Here is an 18,297-nt window from a genome sequence, read left to right as displayed (position 1 = left end):
AAACTCGTCACTTGCTGGACCAAGCCCTACTCCTGTTGAGAACAGGAATGCCAGCAAGAACAGCCCTAGGATCCCACTGATCTGGCTTTGCTTATACACAACACTTTAACTACCCAGCCCTGCTTCTGTCAATAACACTGTCTGAGCAGAATAGATTTTGTTTCATTGCAAATGATTTTGTTTCTGAACTGGCAGACATATATCACTATCATATGTCTGCTTTTTTATAGCACTTGATGGATTAATATTTGCATTAAATTATCTTGCACCTAGTGTTGGGACTCCTCTGTTCTAAGTCTTCAGTGAAAAAGGGAATGACTTTGCCAATTCAGAGCTGAAGTGTTAGATAAGGAATGAGAGACACAAACACCCCTCGTACAGATGGGTGGAAATAACAGTCAGCAGGAGAGACAGCAGCCTGTGTCTCCCAGTGGTCCAAACATCAATGGGTTTCAGGAATAAAGAGCTGAGAAGTGCTCATGAAAGTTCCCTGGCAATCACTTAATCAGGGACTGTTTAAATTACTTAACTTGCCAGCAACTGATGAATTCTTAACACCATGCTAGAAACACAGCTATGGAAACTACTGGGCTGGCAAATAAATGACAGTCATTTGCAAAAATCATGACAAGGTTAAGAAAATCCTCTGTGAAAAAAAGTCAAGGTTTCTGCAAACGCAGCTGTGAATAGCTTAATATTAAAACCTGCATAGGAGGGTGGGCAGATCAAATCAGGCCGGAAGGATACAGGAAGAATTGTATAGCTTGGTTTGTTGGTGAGAAATTAGTTTGTAGGTTATGTTAATGTAAATTAATAGAAAACAAACGAATTTGGGGATACTTCTTTGAAATGGCAGAATGAAATGCAGTGGCTTCATTTCATCAACAAAAACCTTGCTTAACCTTATTAATTAGCAGACAAGAGAGGCAATGAGGGACATGAAAAACATACATTTGAAATTATATGCTTTGATAGCTGACTGTCTTGCTAATTGAAAAAAAAACCTATGGTTGACACAGAAAGAGTGAAATCGCCTACATCAGTGGCACGCAACCAAGAACATGAGGGAATTTCTATACCTACTTTCTGACATTTTGCTTACTGCAAAACTCATAGTGCCACAGAAGGTAATGACATTTTAAAATACTTCAACTTCAACAGGAAAACTGAAAGCAAAGGTAAGCGGCAGCTCCTAGAAACAGCTGAATGAGATGTTTTTGTGGGTAACGTGTGAATTCTGTCCCTCTGGATCTGTTTACTAATGTGAAATCGAAATTACAGAACTGAATGAATCCTACAGAAATGAGTTCCTGAAAGGCCTAATCAAAGCCCATCAAGGTGGAGATGAAAGACTGACATTTCCTTTAGTAGCCCTGCCATGAGGCACAATCAGGCAAACATTAATTTGTTCTGGGCTTCCGTGTTTATCTGCTTCAAATATTTTAGGTACTCTGGAGCTGAAAAATGGAGTCAGTTAATATCCAAAGAAAGAAGACTTTGAGTCTATGATAATACAGGCTTCAGAAGTACTAAATTTGTATCCTTAAAATTGTACTTCTTTTAATTAGGGGTGGAAGATAAAAAGTTTGAGATACTGATGATAACCTCAAACATGCACTAAGAAAATCAGAAACCAGTTATTAGCTGACTCTGAGTAGAACCCAATATTCAGCCAGTCATTTTGTCCTGAAATTGAGTAGATGCATCTCTGTCTTTCAGAATAGTGATAGTTTGTCCCTGCAGGAAAACCATTTCCAAACGCAAACAGTTTTCCCTGCTGGTAGGAGAAAGCGGGCTAACATTTCCTTCCTTGCCCTACTGCCTGGTTGAGGGGTAAAGGTTTGATATGTATTTGAGTCTGCAGGCTAGTTAAGTTCTATGGCAAAAAGCATATATGCATCATTACCTAAGTCCAACAGCCCATAGACTGCAGAACAATTTTACGTATAGAAATAACATATTTTAAATACCTGACAAATGCTTCAGCACCACTCTCTAGCCACTAAATTATTTTAGTGTCTTAATACGTTACTTGCAACACTGTAACTTACTTAATTGGAGGTTATTTTTGCTGTCTATTAAGGAAATAATACATCTCACTCTACTGCCCATATTATTATGTAAATACATATTATTATGTAAATAATTTTGAGGTGAGTGCCTGGGGAGGAACACAAGACTCAGGAAGATGAGGGTCCATGTTAGATGAGCGTACAGCGAATTCCCAATCAATGTTGGGAAAAAGAAACATAACCAAGATTATTGTGTTTAATTTAAAGAATTGTCCTAAGAGGTCCTCTGCCAACTCTTGTCGTAGTTTGTATCAACAGAAATCAGAGAAAAATACACCAACTCTAAAGAATATTGCACTGAAATTGGTCTAAATAATATAATAATCTTGCTTTTTTTTTTTTTACTGCAGTGTCCAAAATATCATACATTATCCGTACTAGAATCTCCCAGTCCTCCTTCCTTGTGACAGCCTCAGTGCTCACCATGTTACATTTGTCATTTCCCTTGCTGACAATATATTTGCCTTCTATGTTTTATGAATTTCTATACTTAATACCATTTTCTACATATGTTTTTCAATTGTTTCAGAACAATTGTTTTCAAAACAAATGCTGTTTTCTTTCAGTAGTGGTCAGTTCCAACACTCAGGTGACATCAGACTCATCCCTACTGTTTTAAGTAGCTAATCCCTATATTTCAAGATCATTTTTATTGGCTTGGCTACAGCTTATAATCAGAAAGACAGCCAGCCCAATTAGAGTGTTTTTGCAAAAAGCAGTTGCTTCCAGTAGTGTTTTAAGTCATTCACAGTAGGTTTAGATCACAATGTACAAATACACCCCCTGCTAATGACAGACCATGAACCACGTTGGACATAATAAGCCTATTCTTGAAACACACCATTTGAAGTGCTTTTCTAGCTAGAATTACTTAGGAAAGGTTATTATTAATAATAAAACTCAAGCTTTCCTTTCAGAGTGCCTTGAACCGCGGAGAACCTGTTTTCAAATGGTGTAAACTACTATTGCTTAAAGAGGATATTGTTCATTTATCTCTTGGAGCTGTACCTGTTTACAACTGTGGAGAATCAGGACTACAGCACTTCTGCTACTGTCATCAGGAAGAATTTCTGCCCTCTTGTTTGCTGTACCCACCACCCCTTCCCAGGAAATTATGCCTGATACACAGATGCACTTTGCTGTTCTTCGGCTGTGCAACTTTCCTCCTCTCTCCAGATCTTTTTCCCTGAACTGTGATCCTATTTTAGATGTGAGTTATCTTTACCACATCTTTATCCAAGTCCTTCAGCCATCATTTTAATCATGGATGCAATGATTAAAAAGAAAAATAATCAATCATGCTCAGTAGCAAGCTTATAAACAAAACAGTACACAATTTTACAAGACAGCAAGCTCTGCTCAGCATCTCTGCTGTGCAAAGGCCTCTTTATCTGACCATGACTGAGACTCTTTCTCCTCTCAGTAACAGCAAAATTACATTCCCTAGGGGAAAAAGGCCCTGGTGCTCCAAGAGAAGGTAATCAGTAAAGGAAGAGTTCATTGAGGGACGGGGCATTTTTCCCATGTTTCAAATCCCCAGAGAATTGAAACAGGCCTATATTAACCTGCACACCTATAATAACACCACAGCTAATGATCCAAGCCCAGGGAGACAGCAAATTCTATGCTTCACTGACTTAAGCACTCACAGCAGAAGCTTCCAATTCTTCAGAAGAGCAATAAAGTCTTAGTAAGTCCCTTCCCCTCCCTTTTCTCCCTCTGGTCCTATTTGACAGAATAAGCTGCTTTATGGAAACCTTTGTGCAACAGTGAAGGCACCCGAATAGAAACTTGACATGGGAGCCTGTGGAGACCAGACTCTCTCCAATAATCCTCACAGTGAAATGTGTGTTAGAAGAGGATTTTCCAAACGATGGGGAAGCATGCTGAGCATTGTGCATGTGCCCTTCCTCCCTCAGTCTACCATACCGACACTGCTGACTGCATCCCATTGCACACCAGGGTGAAAGGGAAGATTACTTTTGTTCACATTCACCTTCAAATAATGAAGAGAAAAACATCAAAAGGGAGGGAAATGAAACATTTGAAGCAAAAGCTGTTAAGAAGATAAAATCACCACATTTAATGAAATTTTGTCATCATTGGAAGTCTCAGAAAAGGCATGAAGAGTCAGTGACTGTGCACTACCTCTGAGACTGCTGGAAGCAATGAATGACAGTGCAAAACATGCAAGAAGAAATGTTATGTCAACTCAAACAGGGAAAGACAGATATCACAGAAGATGTATGCAAAAACATTTTAATCTTGCAATATTTTACCTAGGAGAAAAGCAGTGGGGAGTTTTGCCTACAAAATTAGAGAAGAAAAAAACTTGTAATAAAAAGGCCAACCAGAAAAATTTAGCTCCTGAAATGTATTTTCTTTCACTTTGGTATTAAAGATTTCTCCTGGTGAAAAGATTCCACAGCATGGAGTGTGCCTATTTTAAGTGCCTGCAGTGTTAGGAGTTGAAACTTGCAATATTTGAAACAAAAACAGAAGGAAAAATTCCACTGTTTTTGAAATGCATATTAGATTTACCTGTGCATTATTCATTAGCAATCACTGGCCTGTTTGGGGGCTGCAGTGGTCTCAAGTGGGATACTAACCCCATGCCTGCAATTGCTTATCAGAGAAATGAAAGGTCACCAAGGCAAAATAATATATAAATGTCTTGAGTTGTCCAGGCAGAAGTGGAGGCTTTGGTAAAGCTGGTATGTCCTCTTCCCAGGGAGCTCTGCTAAATTAGATCCCACTTCCACACCAAACATATCTGAATTTCCCAAGTAACCAGGCACCCGATAACTACACAAAGCCAACATTTACTGTGCTCTGGGAAAAGCACCTCCTTATGAAAACCCCCAATCATGCATCCGATTTCCATAGCAGAATAAAACCTATCACCTGCATAACTTCACCATGGTATCTACATTTGATACTTGCTCAATCTGTCATATAAGTGGCACTACTCAGCTGGCTGCCCTTAAAAATCTACATGAGCCACTTACGACTGACTACTTCAGTTCTCTTATCTTTCATGTCCTACTCTTTTCTCCCACCTAGAGTTTTCTTTCAGATGAAATGCAGCAAGTCCCCTACAGGGAATGACCTCAAAAGACAAGATTAGCTCATGGTGCAGAACTGCACGATTAGTAGTTTCCTGGCTGGACAATTCACTGGGGCAAAGAGTGGCTGCAGTTTCCATTACAGCTTTTTTAACCACCTTTGTAAAGTGCTTTACGCTTTAAAAGCACTGCATAAAATATAGGTGTCATCGGTATTATTTTCTGTTGGCTCCCTTAGAGCGAGTACAAATGTGGCCCTAAATTCAGCAGTCATCACTTTATAGCCTCGGTATGTCTCCAGTTGCTTGTCCCTACCTTAATACGTTTTAGAGATGCCACCTGGAGATATCTATTCCCACATACGACAGCTTATATGAACATAGAAATGAAGGTAGGAAGGAATGGTGGCACATGAGATATGCAGTACATCACTGTCGCAGACACAGATCTACATAACAAAGAGCTTTGTGCTTCTTATGAAAAGTGAATTATATGAAGCTCATACAATTCTGACCCACCAGCTGTAACATTTCTTTTAAAGCCTACGTGTCAGTTTGGATAAATGACTTTGGAGAAGCAAGAATCTTGCGAGTCTCATCACTTATTTCTGGGGGTGGCAGGCTGTCAGACACTGCTATGCTACAACAGAGTAAAGAATGTGCACCTCTTTGCTGCTATGAAACAGAAAATATATTACATTCAAATATGATCTTCCTAGAAGATTAGCAAAGTTAAATAATGGGACACCTGAGTCTGTGTTTCAATAGGAAAAAAAATAACATTGGTGAATATCTGGTAGAAAATTTTTATTGAAAAATAATTTTAAATAGGAGAATTTAGGAACTGCCAGGCCATTAGTTAATCTTTTCCAGCATCACTTCTCTGAAAGGAGCTCATTTCAGAGCCTTCAGATTAAAGACTAAAATATATCTACAGCATGATATACCTAGATCATATACCATGATATCATCATGATATACCTAGTTGATATACATGAATGACACAGTTATACTATGATATACTGTCCTGGGTTCAGCAGCAGCAGTCGTGTTTCTCCTTCATGGTAGCTGGTGCAGTGCTGCTACTGACTGCTGAGTGCAGTACTGCTACTGCTGAACCCAGGACATATACTTACATATCTAAGTATAAACATATCCTGGGCTGCATCAAAGAAAGCATGACCAGGGAGTCAAGGGAGGTGATTCTCCACCTCTACTCTGATCTTGCGACACCCACCTGCAGTGCTGTGTTCAGCTCTGGGGCTTTCAACACAAGAGGGACATGGACCTGTTTGAGCAAGCCCAGTAGAGGGCCATGAAAATGAGCTGGAGCATCTCTCCTATGAAAACAGGCTGAGAGAGTTGGGATCGTTTAGCCTGGAGAAGAGAAGGCTCTGGGGGGACTTTGCAACAGTCTTCCAGTACCTAAAGAGGGCCTACAAGTAAGCTGAGGGAGGAACTTTTGACAAGAGTATCTAGGGATAGAAAAAAGGGTCATGGTTTTAAACTGAAAGAGGGTAGATTCAAATTAGATATTAGGAAGAAATTCTTCACAATGAGAGTGGTAAGGCACTGGAACTGGTTGCCCATGGAAGTTGTGGGTGTCCCATCCCCGGAAGAGGAGTCACTTTTGACTAGTCTTGTGAGTTTCTTTCAATTGCTCCATTTCAAAACAGGAATGAGACAATATTACCATGGTAAGGTCACAACAATTTTATTTTCAGAAAACTGTTATTTCTAGAATAACATTTCCTGGGTTTTGGGAGAAAGTGCAAAACCTTAAAGTTCAAATACAATAAATAAAAATACTCCTCTAGCTAACCCCTTCTCTCTGACAGCTGTCATTCGGTACATTTGTTCTGTGTATTAGGACATTCTGATTAACCTTATTTGCATTATCTTCTCAGAAATTTCATCATCCTGGCAGGCTTTTCTGTTTCAATGTTTGCTTCCAGAACAATTTATTGCGGGTGAAGCCCTTGGAATGAAGTGCCCATCTACTAACGTCAGTAAGAAAGTTGCCATTGTCTTTAACAAGCCCAGAATTTCATATTCATCTCCTCTGAAGAAGAAATATTAGTTGGACCTGGCAAAAAATGAAGTGCACTGGTCTGACTTCAGGAAGAAAGGCAGTACTGAGTGACATCAAAGGTCCATGTGGGCTAATATTCTGCCTCCACAAACCACTAGCACCAAAATTCAGTACAAAGACATTTTACCCTGACTTCCCTCCTTCTACCAGTCTCTACTTCAAGGGATTCCTGGGCTATATGCACTTTTCTGTCTGTTTAGCTACCTTCAGTGAAGCTCTCTTCCATGCAATTTTCCAGTCTTTGAACCCATGGTAAATTCCTTTGAATTCAGCAGCCACAATATCCTGGACAAGGGTGTTCACAACTCTATAACCAACCATGTGATGAACTGGCTCTTCCTGACTGATTAGAACAAGGTTTCTGTTGTTTTCATCCAACACTCCTATTTTTTTTTTATATATAAAAAGTCCCCATCAGTTTATCTAAGGTCACTATGGTTTTATGGCTCTCATCCCAACTGTCTCTTTTCCAGTCAGAAGATTCCAAGTTTACAAAACTTTTCCTTCTATAAGCCATTTTCCTTCTAAGCCATTTCATGCCTTAGATCCTTGTTTGCCTTCCCTGAACTTGATCATGCCAAACCCCGACCTTCCCACCCAGTGGTAATGCCAGTTTGGAGCCCATTAAGTGAAATTTGCACTTTTTCCTATATTCATCAATTTATCTACACGAAATTCTATCTGATGTTCTGCTGACCAGTCATTCAGAACTGTTCTTTCTGCCATTCCTCATAGTCAGCTGTCACCTTTACTACCATGTGTAACTTACTACCTCTGCAAACTTTGTTAACTGTATTGTTCATGTCCTTTTCCAGGTGACAAGAATAAGAATTCCCAGAGGCAATCCAGTGGGAATGTATAAAGGACAAAGTTTGGTTTGGCTATAGGTTTTAATATACTGTGAACATCAAAAGTCAGCTGGCGAGATTTGTCCTAGTAATTCCATGCATTTGACTTTGCATAGTGCTACCATAGAGGCAAACATGCCATTGTTAAAATGTCATATTGTATAAAGAGGAGTGCTGCATACAGCATATGAAAAGGAAGACCTGAAAAGATTGGGCTGGTTGTGTGTGGAGAAGACAAGATTGAGAAAACTTAGTGGTCTTCCAGCTTGTTAAAGTTTGCAACAAAAACAAAGACAGGAAACCATTATTCATGTCCACTGAGATAGGACAGGGCATAATGAACTTACATTGCTGCAAAGGAGAAAATGCTTTGTCATTCAGGATAAGTAAAAACTAGAAAAGACTGCCTGGAAAACAGAACTTGACATCACTGGAGGTTCTTTAAAAAAGCTCAGACAAGTCTCTGCTAGGAAAGAGTGTAGCTGTATTTTTCATCTCAGCCTGGGGCTGTGGATAGAATGGGGTTGTAAAAGTGGGCTTTTCTGAACTCACCATCTTCCCAGGGAGGAAGTATGGCAGAGGTGTTTAAATTTCCTTGGCTAACAGAAGGATGTAGGCCCTCTACAGACATGACCTGATTTTCAGAGGTGCAGAACTACTTCAGCTTTCACTAGCTTGTAAACACACAGGTATTCTCAGTCTTTGACACCTTGGATTTGTTCTCCTGCTTTGAGGACTACCTAAACCTGATTCTACCTTCAGCTACACAAGATTTATTTACTCTCTATTAATATTCAGATAGGCACTTTATTTTACCCATGAGATGAGGCCACAGGAATACTTCAGCCTTTGGCTGGTGGGGTGCTTCGGGTAGGGAAGAAAGAGTGCTTTCCATGGCTTAGCTCCCAAGACAGAAGGGGGTTGTGAAGAGTCTTGCATCTCTTTCTCTGCTTTGTAGAAGTGTTTTGGTTACTTTTTCATGCTGTTTGAAACATAGAGCATAAAGTCCCTTAAGAAGAAAAGGTAGTCTTTTTTATAAAAAAATAAATATATATATAAATATAAACATATATATCTCTATATTTTGTGATGTGGGGAATAGGACAGCAAGGATATCTCTGCTTTTGTGAGTGTATTACATAAATAATGCTAAATGGAAAACATGTAACTTGTGCTGAATGCCAACTAAACAAGGACTGGAAATCTCTGTACCGCCCAAGCACCTGTCAGTACAAAGGCAGGAAAATACTTTAGTTCTGAATGCAGACACTCAACCTGAATATCTGTATATGTGATAATGATGAGCAAAAAAAAAAAATACCTGTACATTTCAGACATTTCCATAAACAAAATGCAGCAGAGTATCTCTGCATTACAGACAGGATCCCACAATGCGCAGGGAGTACCTCTCAGAGATTAGGCTTCAGTGCAAGGAAGAAAATAATTGAACGTTTGTAATACCTACTTTTGAGCAACTGCAGTTTGAAGGGATTGGAGGAAATCTTTTTGATGAGGGGTTCAGATGAAGCTGAAAAATAAATCAGTGCAATCAGAAGCATAGCCAAATACCCAGACAGTGTAAACGAACAATGCTGCTGAAGTCAATCAAGCTCTGACAACTTGCAAAAGCCAAACTGCTGCTCTAGAATACTTTCTAAACTGAAATCTTTCATATAGTGCTGTCTACCTTTATCAAAGCAGAAATTGCTCACAGAATAAGAAAATTTATTAGCTCTGAGACAAACACACTTCCATCAGCTTTGGGAAAATTTTGGACAAGTACATGCTCTACAGTTCCAAGAATCCAGGAGGCTGTTTCTGAATCATGACTTTTCTTAGTAAAATAAAACTTCTGACAGGTATTAATGAGAGTCTGCAGCATTCCTCTGCCTCAGCTACAAAGCTGGATGGTCCTAGACCTGTGATACAATTAAAGTATGTGAAATGAAACCTACCTTCTGCTTCATCTGTCAGTTTTTATGAGGAAGCAGCATATAAAAGGTCTAAGTTCCTAAAAATGAATGCACCATGGATATAGATAGGCAAATTAACACCTACCTTTTGGGAAGGACAGGTTAATGCTTCAGCTGACTTCAAGCATTAAACTGAAGTGCTATCTTGAATTGCATTTCTCTTCACTAAGGCTGGAAACTGAATCTGATGGAAGGCAGGGTCCCTGACAAGATTTCAATCTCTCTGATAAATGCAATTGTGTCGACATAATATGTTCAGTTCTCTGTAAAGCATTTCACTTAATGCCATATAGCAGGCTGATCTTAAAAGTTTGTCACTACCAAAAAGTTAACGTTGTCTTTATCAAACTGATTGAAAATGTCCAAATTATGGTTAATGGAGTCACCAGCATATAAGGATGTCTGCAGGAGAGAGAAAAAAAAAAAGTCCTTGGTGATGTTATTGCTCACTGCTACAAATTGATGCAAATGGAAAATCACTTATAAGTTTGAAAGTGGTAGAGTTTATTAGACACTAAGCCAAAGCAATTAACATTATAACCAATCTATTCATTACTGATGCAGAAATGGTTTTGTTTTTAATAATAAAAAAAAGGTGTTCCTCCTCTGAAAGACCAGAAAGGATCTTTGTGAAATCAATTTCTAACTTTCTGCATAAAGCAGACTAACAAACTTCCCTGGTGTTAATCACGACTGAAGCAGAGTCCATCCTTTTGAAAACCTGCATTCTCTACTTACAACTGCCAGTGATGGAGACTCCAGCACTTCATAAATTGCTCTATTGATTAGTTGACCTCATTTGTTTTAGTAAAAACAAACGTACTAATTCAAAATACAGCAATGATCCTCATATCTAGCCTAAATGGAATTATGTTCAAACCTCCAGGTTTCTGCTCTGGCAGCATTATTTGCCTGCTTGACAGAAGAGACCTGGCTACAGTCAGTGGTGTTTAAGCAGAACCAATAAAGTATGAGGTAGTGCATAGCAGCCTATGTGACTTCCAGAACAAGATTCCTCTGCATTCTTCCTGCCTCCTGCAAGACAAAATAAAATGGGAATGGATGAATCCAATGCTGTCAAGCTGTAGCACATTGTTTCTTGAGAGGTCAGAATCACATCACAGGTATAAATCCTTCACTTTGCCTTCCCCCAGTGCCAGGGCCCAGCAGACATTGCCAGGAAGTGCAGAGGTATCACGTGGCAAGAACTGGTTTTGGTGCTGACACAGATTTGCTGCTTATTTTGCTCTCTATATAGGCAGAAGAACTAAAGGGCTGAGTGTATAAGAGTCAAAATACATGCTTGCTCTTAACAGAGGCACATGTGCCAAAACAGAGTAAGTTTTGTAACTGCCTAAAATTATACAAATACTTCCTCTAAAAGCATTGTGTAATCCTCTAAAATCCAAAATCTATACACTCATGTCAGAGAAGAAATGTAGAGCCATAAGCCACCCTGTTTAGATAAGGAAATAAACGTCTGATAAATAAATACATTAACGGTATAGCAATGATCACTGGGAACTTATTGACTGAATCTCAAGATGGCAAAACCAGCATACCAAAGTGAGAGGCTCAAAATCCTAGGAGAAAGAATAAACAGAATTATATTAATAACTATTGACAGGGGTGAAGAATTTTATAGTGCACAGAGATTTTCCAATTTGTTAAGTCAGCCTGGCAGAACTGACAAAAATTACATTACTAGACAGCATTATCTTACAAAATGTCTGTCTGTGTCACTTTGAACCTTACACATTTGACTTTCCCATTCTACCTTATGACAAAAAGATTTATTTAAAATTCCAAATACAATTTTGATCTTTGTGATACCAAGTTAGAAGAAATAAATGACGTTTTTTTAAGCTACCATATTTGCATAGTTACTAATGGACATACATAAGCACTCTACTTTTTTAACCATTTTTTTAAATTGGTTAAAAGCAACTAGAACAAAATTATAGTTATTATACATATATAATTATATGTATTTTAAGCATTAAAGCATATTATTCCTGCAAACTACATTTAACACTGCCGCGGTTTAAAACCAGTCAGGCAGCTCGTTCACTCACTCCCCCCCTTCTTTCCCTCCCCCTACTCCCACAGGGATGGAGAGGAGAATGGAAAAGAATGCAACTCCCACGGGTTGAGATAAGAACAGTTTAGTAACTAAGGTATAACACAGATCACTGCTGCTACCACCAATAATAATAATGATAAAGGAAATAACAAGGGAAGAGAATACAACACCTCACCACCAGCTGACCGATAACTCACCCCCCCAGCCCGACCAAGCACTGACCAATACCTCCTCCAACCTGCAGTCCACTAGCCCTTCTGGGTAACTCTCAGTTACATCCTGGGCATGACATGTTGTAGTATGGAATACTTCTTTGGTCAGTCTGGGTCAGGTGTCCTGTCCCTGCTTCCTCCCGGATTCCCCTCCTCCCTGGCAGAGCATGAGGCTCAGAAAAGTCCTTGGCCAGACCAAACATTTGAGCGTTATCAGCTCTGTTCCCAGGCCGAAAGTCAAAAACACAGCGCTGCACCAGCCACTAAGAAGGAGAAAAAATGACTGCTACTGCTGAACCGAGGACACACTTCAAACAGAAAAAGACCTTTCACTCAATGTAGAACAACTGTTGTGATCTAATGTGCTGTCATTGTGACTTTTCTCTTTTGAAATCTCTAAACATTCCCAGACGTCAAATTCTTAGGCATACATCATAAGCCCATTTGTTTTTACACTGATCTTCAATAAAGCCTGTTATCTATAACAGAGTGCAGTCTAAAGCCTTACAAAGAGTTCAAATATACCAAAGATATTATTTATCAGCTGGTTAAATAGTTATAGAATAAATTGTAATGATCGTTGCCTTTCTGAAACTGTGATGTACTTAGACATGTATACGTTGGTTTTCAAAGCTCTCATGAATTTCATAGGCCCTATTTCCATGACTTGTAAACTTCTGCCTGAGTTTAATTTTGGCATGTTGCTCTGAAAACCTAATAAGTTGGCTGGGACTGAATACAATAAATGGTAAAATGAATGACTTACTGGGAGGGTAATTGCTCATAGCAGATTAATGGACATACTTAATATTTCTGTAAATTTAACATCTCTCAATGCATATAAAGTGTCAGTAATTATTTCTACCATACATTTTTTTCTCTGAAACCAGGTATGAAAGTGGGTTCAGCCTTGCTGCTGAAACTTCTCTTGCAAGACCAGGGGATATCAACACATACACCTGAATCTTTCCTCAGAGGTCTAGTTTTAGACATAGAAAGACAGGTGATACAACAGAAGATAGCACAACGTGCCACAGAATGTTTGCAATTGCCCATTTGTTCAGTAGCTTACATAGCTATATAACACTATCCTGCAATCTTTAAGGTTTTTTCTACATGTGGTTTCATACATTTGACAAAATGTATGAGAAAACAAATAGCCTTTTTAAAGACCATCTGACAGAGACATGGACCTGACAAGAAGCAAAATGATTGCAGGTTTGTTCCAGTCAACAGGTTGAAAACTTTATTTTTGAAACATCAGATGAAAAGCAACACATTCACATATCTCATTTTCAACACAGTTGAATCCTCTTTAAAAAGGCAATATAGTGTTCTAAAAGCTGTCTTTATGGTATTTCTTCCTTCTTGAAGTAAGCCTCCCTATATATTTTCATGATATCGATATGTCTTCTGGTCCTCCCCACCAAGTTCAGGCACTAGTCACTTGCCTAGACAGAAAGAAGCTTTTGTCTGTATTTGTTGTGCTTGATTAAGAATTGACTCTTTCTTCTCTCAAAATTGTTCCTGCTTCCCACTAATAAACAGCCTGCTCTGATGTAAACTGAACACATAGTCTGTAATTTAATAATAATAATAATAAAAAAAACCCTCAAAAATCAGAATTGTTTGATGTGTTTAAGTCAAACTTTTTATTCCAGCATTTCCTATGACAATCTAAGTATTCATACTGGTGTGTTTTCTCTGTCAGCATTCACTTTGAAGTAAGAGCATTGAAATGTGTTGCTTTTGTATAAAAGATTTTTGATGTAGGGGCACTCACATAAACAGGTGGGAGAAGAAATAGGACAGCACCTAGATTTGTTGTGTACTGGTATACAAGAAGTAGCTGTGAAAGGATACTATCAGCTTGAAGCTATTAAAGCAATCTTAAAATTGGAGCCTCCAAATAATTTTATGTTTGTGCTCACCAGCTTGGAATCGTTTAGGGTGATCTTGATGATACTAATCTTTCTGGAGATGTCTATTAAAAGAAGAGGCCAAGCAAATGTATTCATTTTGACTTTAACATTGATGAGGTGGACCACTAAGCACACTTGCTATGAAGGCATGTGAAAGAAACTCCATGTGATGAGCAGGATTTGGGGTATCTATCTCAGTCTCTAGCTTGGAGAGAATAAGACAAGGTGCTGGGTACATCAGCTCTCCCTTGGAATAATCTTCAGACAAACAGGCTATAATCCCCCACGTTCTGAGCATTAACTGATAATATTTATAAAAAGCTTTGACACTGTTAAACAACAGAGGAAATTTAAATGCAGCTCAGGGGATGACTTTATGCTTTCCTTGTGAGGCTGCAGAACTGTTAACATTAAGTACCCATGAGTTACTACCCATAAACCCTTATGAAAAGAATTATGTGTTAGGCTAGTTTTGAAGATGAGGAAAAAACAAAGGTTAGGTTTGGATTATATTTCAGTAATAGCAGTGTATGATGAGTTTAATAGGAATACAATGCTCTTCATATAACCAGGATGGCTCTCCATCGATGTCATTATGCAAGTACAAATTCAGACAAAATCAAGAGCACAGTGGAAACTTGCACAGCTGTGGAACAATATAATATGTAAAAACTGGAGGAGAAACAAATTGAGAACTAGTGAAGATCTGGGATTTTGAAAATATTGCCTGTCATCTCAGCTGGAACTCTTTGTTAGAGGAGTATTATTACCAAACCAAGTATAAACTGATGCAAATCATTCTATGACACTACTTGCAAGACATGAACTATCAAATGTAGCTGCAAAATCTGCAATTTCAATCTAGGTTGAAGGGTTCTTTGACTGTAATTAACTCTAATTCCAAGACAGGAAAGGCAAATTGTGTTCTCCACGTGGTATTTAATTTTCAGATGCTGTTCCTTCACCTTTTTCCTCTGGAGGCAAGACTCTGGAGTACAAATTATCAAAAGAGACCTATAATTTTGGATTTGACATAAAAAAGATACGGGTGCCTCACAGACATTATGCATTTGCTATCGTAACCCTAAACACATGGTTATCTGATGGATTGATCTTACAGTTTCCAGAAGAGAAAGCTGCAGTTTCTCCTTTGAATAACATTTTCGTTTCAGTGAATGTCATTTTAGTTTCAGTAAATAATCACACTTTTTCAGCTTATGACTACAATCAAGGTAAAGAAAAAGCACTTGAAAAGTGGCTGGTGTCTTTTAAAGAATAAAGATGATCTGCGGTTGAGAGCTAAGGCCCAAGAATTGCACAAGATATAAAATAGATCTAAACTTCCAGTAAAGCACAAAGTATGGTGCAAAGCCCACACTTACTGTCCTAAAATTGAGACCTAGAAATCAAGGCCAAAATTCTAAGAAAAGTACGGAGTTGGGAGTGATGATAGCGACGGTAGGACTTCACTTTTTGAAGTTTGTAAGAATCAGTGTTGGAACTGATGTTAGCTAATGTCTTCACAACTTACATCAATCAAAAGAAAAGTATGCCAATGACATTTCCTGATGAGACAAAATTTAGACAGAATATATGAGTACATCACATGTCAGGAATAGTGTGAGCCTGAGGAAATAAACAAAATACAAATTTCAGACAAAATGCAAATTTCATTTCACAAAGTAAGATTTTAGGGACGATGATAAATGTTTCCAAAACTTTCTGAGCTGCAGACAATATAAAAGGAAACTGTCAGTTTGAAACTAGGTAGGATATATACTTGATACATACATGTGGAAGAAAAATCAGGTTTTAATACTCTAGTAATTATTATAGATATAATAATTTAATTTGAGAAACAGTAACAGACCTTCATACACATTCATCGATTGGTGTTTTCATAAATCTGTGATTCGCTACGTTTGCTTTGGGACTGCATCTATAAAAAGGCTGAGATGCCTTCTTCCAAAATCAGCCCCTCAAAACTCTTGCTCAGCTACCATCTAATCCTGAGGGTGCTTGAAATAGTTGGGACTGCCTATGTCTTGATGAACACATGAAAGTAAGTACCTGTCCCAGCTCCTAGCCTCATTCATCTCACGATGTAGCACAGCCCTCTTCCTGTCTCACTTTCAGTATGTTGGATATTCCCAAATAAAACCCATCAAATAATAAAACCGAGCCACAAAAGGATGCAATGTCTGTTAACCCACTGGTCTGACTGTCAGTATTCACAAAAGCTATATGTAATTTGTCTTCCTTCCCCACTCCTGTATGATACCTTTAACACAAAGCTCACTGACAAGTTCTTTAGAAAACAAGGGTTTCTTTAGACCTTCTTACCAAATCTACACTTTTCAAAGAATTTAGAATTCTCTTGGAAAATGGAAATCCTTAAACCAGGACATGTTTCCAGTATTTTCTATTATGTACTCAGCGACTGGAGTCTAACACTGACGTCTCTCAGGGAAACACCATAGCTATTAGGCTATTAAATTGTTCTCACACTTATTTGCCACAGTCTGGTAAGCACTTCATTATTTTAAATACAGTGGAAGTGCTACAGGAGGATTTGAGAGCTATGTTCCATACTTGGGTCAGGATAGTTTTTAACAAGCGAGGGCTGCTGCTCTCCTCACAAACTGCCTTTTCTCATGGACTACAGCTTAAAGCAAACTTCCCAGCACAGAGCAGCTAGCTGAAGTAAAGCTACACAATCCTCTGCTCAGATGGCAAATGACTGCAAATGACTTTTGTGGGACAAGACTGGGACATAGGTAAATGTTCCTCTATTTGCTGCCCCTACTAGCAATACAAATACCCAAAAGGTATCGTCAGGCTCTACTGTGCAGTTGCATTCATTATAAGAATCACACTTTCTACCAAAATTTTGGCTGGCAAAATAAATAAACTCTTTAATTCTGACTTGATACATTCCCTGAAGGATTCATGGTTGTTAGTTTTGTGTTCCAGTTGCTTCTTTGTTCAGCACAAATACAATGAATAGGCACCAGGCTGCCAAAAAGCCTTCATCGCCTTCAGTAACTGAGTACTATCTCTTAGGCACCTCAATACCAGTCACCTTCGGATTAACAACAAAGTAGCTTGAACTTTAATTCCCCTGCTCTTGTGAGTAAAGCCCCTGAGTCCATGATTAAATCAACCTGTTTTTCAAACACTCAGGAGCTGTGAAGCACGTTTTGTAAACCAGCTAAGCAAATTATGTGAGGGTTTAATTTTCAGTTAAAGCCTCTGCAGTGTGGTGTTTCTTTTTCATTGTTGACAGTGAATTGCTAGCTACCCCATCTTTACTTGCCAGTCTCCATATTTTCTTTGGTTTAGAAACAACTGTAGCTTTAACAAATCCAGAAATCTGATGAACATCCCATGTGTGTCTCCTAGACTAGAGCTAATTAAACATTTCCTTCTTCACTAATGAAATACATTTATTAAAACAGCTAATTTTGATGTTTCAAACCTATTGAGAGGTTTTCTTTCTTTGGGTAGATTCATGATCAGGCATATTCTTGCAAAATACTACTACTTCACCAGGTGTGTCTTTGTACTTCATAAGGGTCTGTACAAGCTGTAATTTCTGACAAGCCAGAAAGACAAAACTGGAACTTGAAATGTACGGACTTATTTGTCTGTGGCTGTACACATCTTCCACAGCAAGTGTGTTCCTGCTTAAGATGACCCAAAAGCCCATTTGTCATGAAAACCACATCTTTCCATCTCTAAATGTCATTCTTTCAACCACAGTATTAGGTGATGACACCTACTCTTAGACAGGCTTGCAAAATGAGGTGTTCAGAAACTACTACACTCACAATAAAAAATTCAAAGATTTTTCCAGATGTTAAACTATACTCTTGGGGTTTAGTCTTTGCATTAATACCTCAAAGCAATAATTCAGGTGTCAGTAGAGCCAAACATGATCACTGGATATGACACAGACACCTTCCTAAACTGCTTGTGCTTGGAGGACTTTGTGTTTTCCCTTGACACACAACCCTCACATTTCTGAACTT

Source organism: Pezoporus occidentalis, unplaced genomic scaffold (assembly GCF_034315485.1).
Source record: "Pezoporus occidentalis ecotype Australia unplaced genomic scaffold, CSIRO_AGI_Poc_V1 ctg58, whole genome shotgun sequence".
Classification (NCBI taxonomy): domain Eukaryota; kingdom Metazoa; phylum Chordata; class Aves; order Psittaciformes; family Psittacidae; genus Pezoporus; species Pezoporus occidentalis.
Note: the sequence above shows the minus strand (reverse complement) of the source record.